This window comes from Streptopelia decaocto (assembly GCF_964273445.1).
Source record: "Streptopelia decaocto genome assembly, chromosome: 5".
Taxonomy (NCBI): Eukaryota; Metazoa; Chordata; class Aves; order Columbiformes; family Columbidae; genus Streptopelia; species Streptopelia decaocto.
This window is the reverse complement of record NC_138659.1, coordinates 33,758,851-33,765,985: the sequence shown is the minus strand read 5'-3', so window position 1 is coordinate 33,765,985 and position 7,135 is coordinate 33,758,851.

The window sequence follows — 7,135 nt, the reverse complement described above, 5'->3', positions numbered from 1 at the left end:
CGAGGTTTTTTCAACATTTTGGAAATCCCGGTGAAACTTTTGACATTCTCGCAAAGTTTTCCAAATCCCCCAAAAGATTTTGACACTTTCACGTCCAAACCTCTAAAACTCCAGTGGAGTATGCTAAAATCAATGTGACATGTTTAGACTTTTTTTCAACATTTTGGAAATCCCGGTGAAACTTTTGACATTCTCGCAAAGTTTTCCGAATCCCCCAAAAGATTTTGACACTTTCACGTCCAAACGTCTAAAACTCCGCTGGAGAATCCTAAAATCAATGTTGACATGTTTAGAGATTTTATCAACATTTTGTAAATCCCGGTGAAACTTTTCACATTCTCGCAAAGTTTTCCGAATCCCCCAAAAGATTTTGACACTTTCACGTCCAAATCTCTAAAACTGCGGTGGAGTATGCTAAAATCAATGTTGACATGTTTAGACTTTTTTTCAACATTTTGGATAACCCGGTGAAACTTTTGACATTCTCGCAAAGTTTTCCAAATCCCCGACAAGATTTTGACACATTCACGTCCCAGTCTCTAAAACTCCGGTTGAGAATCCTAAAATCAATGTTGACATGTTTAGAGTTTTTTTCAACATTAAGGAAATCTCGGAGAAACTTTTGACATTCTCACAAAGTTTTCCAAATCCGTGGAAAGATTTTGACACTTTCACGTCCAAATCTCTAAAACTCCGGTGGAGAATCCTAAAATCAATGTTGACATGTTTCGAGGTTTTTTCAACATTTTGGAAATCCCGGTGAAACTTTTGACATTCTCGCAAAGTTTTCCAAATCCGTGGAAAGATTTTGACACTTTCACGTCCAAATCTCTAAAACTCCGGTGGAGAATCCTAAAATCAATGTTGACATGTTTCGAGGTTTTCTCAACATTTTGGAAATCCCGGTGAAACTTTTGACATTCTCTCAAAGTTTTCCAAATCCCCCAAAAGATTTTGAAGCTTTCACGTCCAAATCTCTAAAACTCCGGTGGAGAAGCTTAAAATCAATGTTGACATGTTTAGAGTTTTTTTCAACATTTTGTAAACCCCGGTGAAACTTTTGACATTCTCGCAGTTTTCCATATCCCCGACAAGATTTTGACACTTTCACGTCCAAATCTCTAAAACTCCGGTGGAGAATTCCAAAGTCTTTGTTGACATGTGTAGAAGTTTTTTCAACATTTTGGAAATCCCGGTGAAACTTTTGACATTCTCGCAAAGTTTTCCGAATCCCCGAAAAGATTTTGACACTTTCACGTCCAAACCTCTAAAACTCCGGTGGAGAATCCTAAAATCAATGTTGACATGTTTAGAGTTTTTTTGAACATTTTGAAATCCCGTTGAAACTTTTGACATTCTCGCAAAGTTTTCCAAATCCCCCAAAATATTTTGACACTTTCACGTCCAAACCTTTAAAACTGCGGTGGAGAATCCTAAAATCAATGTTGACATGTTTCGAGGTTTTTTCAACATTTTGGAAATCCCGGTGAAACTTTTGACATTCTCTCAAAGTTTTCCAAATCCCCCAAAAGATTTTGAAACTTTCACGTCCAAATCTCTAAAACTCCGGTGGAGAAGCTTAAAATCAATGTTGACATGTTTAGACTTTTTTTCAACATTTTGGACATCCCGGTGAAACTTTTGACATTCTCGCAAAGTTTTCCAAATCCCCCAAAAGATTTTGACACTTTCACGTCCAAATCTCTAAAACTCCGGTGGAGAATCCTAAAATCAATGTTGACATGTTTCGAGGTTTTTTCAACATATTGGAAATCCCGGTGAAACTTTTGACATTCTCGCAAAGTTTTCCGAATCCCCCAAAAGATTTTGACACTTTCACGTCCAAATCTCTAAAACTCCGGTTGAGAATCCTAAAATCAATGTTGACATGTTTAGAGATTTTTTCAACATTTTGTAAATCCCGGTGAAACTTTTGACATTCTCGCAAAGTTTTCCAAATCCCCGACAAGATTTTGACACTTTCACGTCCAAATCTCTAAAACTCCGGTAGAGAATCCTAAAATCAACGTTGACATGTTTCGAGGTTTTTTCAACATTTTAAAAATCCCGGTGAAACTTTTCACATTCTCGCAAAGTTTTCCAAATCCCCCAAAAGATTTTGACACTTTCACGTCCAAACCTCTAAAATTCCGGTGGAGAATCCTAAAATCAATGTTGACATGTTTAGAGTTTTTTTCAACATTTTGTAAATCCCGGTGAAACTTTTCACATTCTCGCAAAGTTTTACGAATCCCCCAAAGGATTTTGACACTTTCACGTCCAAATCTCTAAAACTGCGGTGGAGTATGCTAAAATCAATGTTGACATGTTTAGACTTTTTTTCAACATTTTGGACAACCCGTTGACACTTTTGACATTCTCGCAAAGTTTTCCAAATCCCCCAAAAGATTTTAACACATTCACGTCCCAATCTCTAAAACTCCGGTAGAGAATCCTAAAATCAATGTTGACATGTTTCGAGGTTTTTTCAACATTTTGGAAATCCCGTTGAAACTTTTGACATTCTCGCAAAGTTTTCCAAATCCCCGACAAGATTTTGACACTTTCACGTCCAAACCTTTAAAACTCCGGTGGAGAATCCTAAAATCAATGTTGACATGTTTCGAGGTTTTTTCAACATTTTGGAAATCCCGGTGAAACTTTTGACATTCTCGCAAAGTTTTCCAAATCCCCCAAAAGATTTTGACACTTTCACGTCCAAACCTTTAAAACTCCGGTGGAGAATCCTAAAATCAATGTTGACATGTTTAGAGTTTTTTTCAACATTAAGGAAATCTCGGAGAAACTTTTGACATTCTCACAAAGTTTTCCAAATCCGTGGAAAGATTTTGACACTTTCACGTCCAAATCTCTAAAACTCCGGTGGAGAATCCTAAAATCAATGTTGACATGTTTCGAGGTTTTTTCAACATTTTGGAAATCCCGGTGAAACTTTTGACATTCTCGCAAAGTTTTCCAAATCCCCGACAAGTTATTGACACTTTCACGTCCAAATCTCTAAAACTCCGGTGGAGAATCCTAAAATCAATGTTGACATGTTTCGAGGTTTTTTCAACATTTTGGAAATCCCGGTGAAACCTTTGACCTTCTCGCAAAGTTTTCCAAATCCCCCAAAAGATTTTGACACTTTCACGTACAAACCTTTAAAACTCCGGTGGAGAATCCTAAAATCAATGTTGACATGTTTCGAGGTTTTTTCAACATTTTGGAAATCCCGGTGAAACTTTTGACATTCTCGCAAAGTTTTCCAAATCCCCCAAAAGATTTTGACACTTTCACGTCCAAACCTCTAAAACTCCAGTGGAGTATGCTAAAATCAATGTGACATGTTTAGACTTTTTTTCAACATTTTGGAAATCCCGGTGAAACTTTTGACATTCTCGCAAAGTTTTCCGAATCCCCCAAAAGATTTTGACACTTTCACGTCCAAACGTCTAAAACTCCGCTGGAGAATCCTAAAATCAATGTTGACATGTTTAGAGATTTTATCAACATTTTGTAAATCCCGGTGAAACTTTTCACATTCTCGCAAAGTTTTCCGAATCCCCCAAAAGATTTTGACACTTTCACGTCCAAATCTCTAAAACTGCGGTGGAGTATGCTAAAATCAATGTTGACATGTTTAGACTTTTTTTCAACATTTTGGATAACCCGGTGAAACTTTTGACATTCTCGCAAAGTTTTCCAAATCCCCGACAAGATTTTGACACATTCACGTCCCAGTCTCTAAAACTCCGGTTGAGAATCCTAAAATCAATGTTGACATGTTTAGAGTTTTTTTCAACATTAAGGAAATCTCGGAGAAACTTTTGACATTCTCACAAAGTTTTCCAAATCCGTGGAAAGATTTTGACACTTTCACGTCCAAATCTCTAAAACTCCGGTGGAGAATCCTAAAATCAATGTTGACATGTTTCGAGGTTTTTTCAACATTTTGGAAATCCCGGTGAAACTTTTGACATTCTCGCAAAGTTTTCCAAATCCCCGACAAGTTATTGACACTTTCACGTCCAAACCTCTAAAACTCCAGTGGAGTATGCTAAAATCAATGTGACATGTTTAGACTTTTTTTCAACATTTTGGAAATCCCGGTGAAACTTTTGACATTCTCGCAAAGTTTTCCGAATCCCCCAAAAGATTTTGACACTTTCACGTCCAAACGTCTAAAACTCTGGTTGAGAGTCACAAAATAAATATTGACATGTTTAGAGTTTTTTTCAACATTTTGTAAACCCCGGTGAAACTTTTGACATTCTCGCAGTTTTCCAAATCCCCGACAAGATTTTGAAACTTTCACGTCCAAATCTCTAAAACTCCGGTGGAGAATCACAAAGTCATTGTTGACATGTTTAGAGGTTTATTCAACATTTTGGAAATCCCGGTGAAACTTTTGACATTCTCGCAAAGTTTTCCAAATCCCCCAAAAGATTTTGACACTTTCACGTCCAAATCTCTAAAATTCCGGTGGAGAATCCTAAAATCAATGTTGACATGTTTAGAGATTTTTTCAACATTTTGTAAAACCCGGTGAAACTTTTGACAGTCTTGCAAAGTTTTCCAAATCCCTGACAAGATTTTGACACTTTCACGTCCAAATCTCTGAAACTCCGGTTGAGAGTCACAAAATAATTATTGACATGTTTAGAGTTTTTTTCAACATTTTGGACATCCCGGTGAAACTTTTGACATTCTCGCAAAGTTTTCCAAATCCCCGACAAGATATTGACACTTTCACGTCCAAATCTCTAAAACTCCGGTAGAGAATCCTAAAATCAATGTTGACATGTTTCGAGATGTTTTCAACATTTTGGAAATCCCGGTGAAACTTTTGACATTCTCGCAAAGTTTTCCAAATCCCCCAAAAGATTTTGACACTTTCACGTCCAAATCTCTAAAACTCCGGTGGAGAATCCTAAAATCAATGTTGACATGTTTAGACTTTTTCTCAACATTTTGGAAATCCCGGTGAAACTTTTGACATTCTCGCAAAGTTTTCCAAATCCCCCAAAAGATTTTGACACTTTCACGTCCAAATCTCTAAAACTCCGGTGGAGTATGCTAAAATCAATGTTGACATGTTTAGACTTTTTTCCAACATTTTGGAAATCCCGGTGAAACGTTTGACATTCTCGCAAAGTTTTCCGAATCCCCCAAAAGATTTTGACACTTTCACGTCCAAACCTCTAAAACTCCGGTGGAGAATCCTAAAATCAATGTTGACATGTTTAGAGTTTTTTTCAACATTAAGGAAATCTCGGAGAAACTTTTGACATTCTTACAAAGTTTTCCAAATCCCCCAAAAGATTTTGACACTTTCACGTCCAAATCTCTAAAACTCCGGTGGAGAATCCTAAAATCAATGTTGACATGTTTCGAGGTTTTTTCAACATTTTGGAAATCCCGGTGAAACTTTTGACATTCTCGCAAAGTTTTCCAAATCCCCGACAAGTTATTGACACTTTCACGTCCAAACCTCTAAAACTGCGGTGGAGAATCCTAAAATCAATGTTGACATGTTTAGAGTTTTTTTCAACATTAAGGAAATCTCGGAGAAACTTTTGACATTCTCACAAAGTTTTCCAAATCCCCCAAAAGATTTTGACACTTTCACGTCCAAACCTCTAAAACTCCAGTGGAGTATGCTAAAATCAATGTGACATGTTTAGACTTTTTTTCAACATTTTGGAAATCCCGGTGAAACTTTTGACATTCTCGCAAAGTTTTCCGAATCCCCCAAAAGATTTTGACACTTTCACGTCCAAATCTCTAAAACTCTGCTTGAGAGTCACAAAATAAATATTGACATGTTTAGAGTTTTTTTCAACATTTTGAAATCCCGTTGAAACTTTTGACATTCTCGCAGTTTTCCAAATCCCCGACAAGATTTTGACACTTTCACGTCCAAACCTCTAAAACTCCGGTGGAGAATCCTAAAATCAATGTTGACATGTTTCGAGGTTTTTTCAACATTTTGGAAATGCCGTTGAAACTTTTGACATTCTCGCAAAGTTTTCCGAATCCCCCAAAAGATTTTGACACTTTCACGTCCAAACCTCTAAAACTCCGGTGGAGAATCCTAAAATCAATGTTGACATGTTTCGAGGTTTTTTCAACATTTTGGAAATCCCGGTGAAACTTTTGACATTCTCGCAAAGTTTTCCAAATCCGTGACAAGATTTTGACACTTTCACGTCCAAATCTCTAAAACTGCGGTGGAGAATCCTAAAATCAATGTTGACATGTTTAGAGTTTTTTTCAACATTTTGGAAATCCCGGTGAAACTTTTGACATTTTTCGCAAAGTTTTCCAAATCCCCCAAAAGATTTTGACACTTTCACGTCCAAACCTTTAAAACTGCGGTGGAGAATCCTAAAATCAATGTTGACATGTTTCGAGGTTTTTTCAACATTTTGGAAATCCCGGTGAAACTTTTGACATTCTCGCAAAGTTTTCCAAATCCCCCAAAAGATTTTGACACTTTCACGTCCAAATCTCTAAAACTCCGGTGGAGAATCCTAAAATCAATGTTGACATGTTTAGACTTTTTCTCAACATTTTGGAAATCCCGGTGAAACTTTTGACATTGTCGCAAAGTTTTCCGAATCCCCCAAAAGATTTTGACACTTTCACGTCCAAATCTCTAAAACTCCGGTGGAGAAGCTTAAAATCAATGTTGACATGTTTAGACTTTTTTCCAACATTTTGGACATCCCGGTGAAACGTTTGACATTCTCGCAAAGTTTTCCGAATCCCCCAAAAGATTTTGACACTTTCACGTCCAAACCTCTAAAACTCCGGTTGAGAATCCTAAAATCAATGTTGACATGTTTAGAGTTTTTTTCAACATTAAGGAAATCTCGGAGAAACTTTTGACATTCTCACAAAGTTTTCCAAATCCCCCAAAAGATTTTGACACTTTCACGTCCAAACCTCTAAAACTCCAGTGGAGTATGCTAAAATCAATGTGACATGTTTAGACTTTTTTTCAACATTTTGGAAATCCCGGTGAAACTTTTGACATTCTCGCAAAGTTTTCCGAATCCCCCAAAAGATTTTGACACTTTCACGTCCAAATCTCTAAAACTCTGGTTGAGAGTCACAAAATAAATATTGA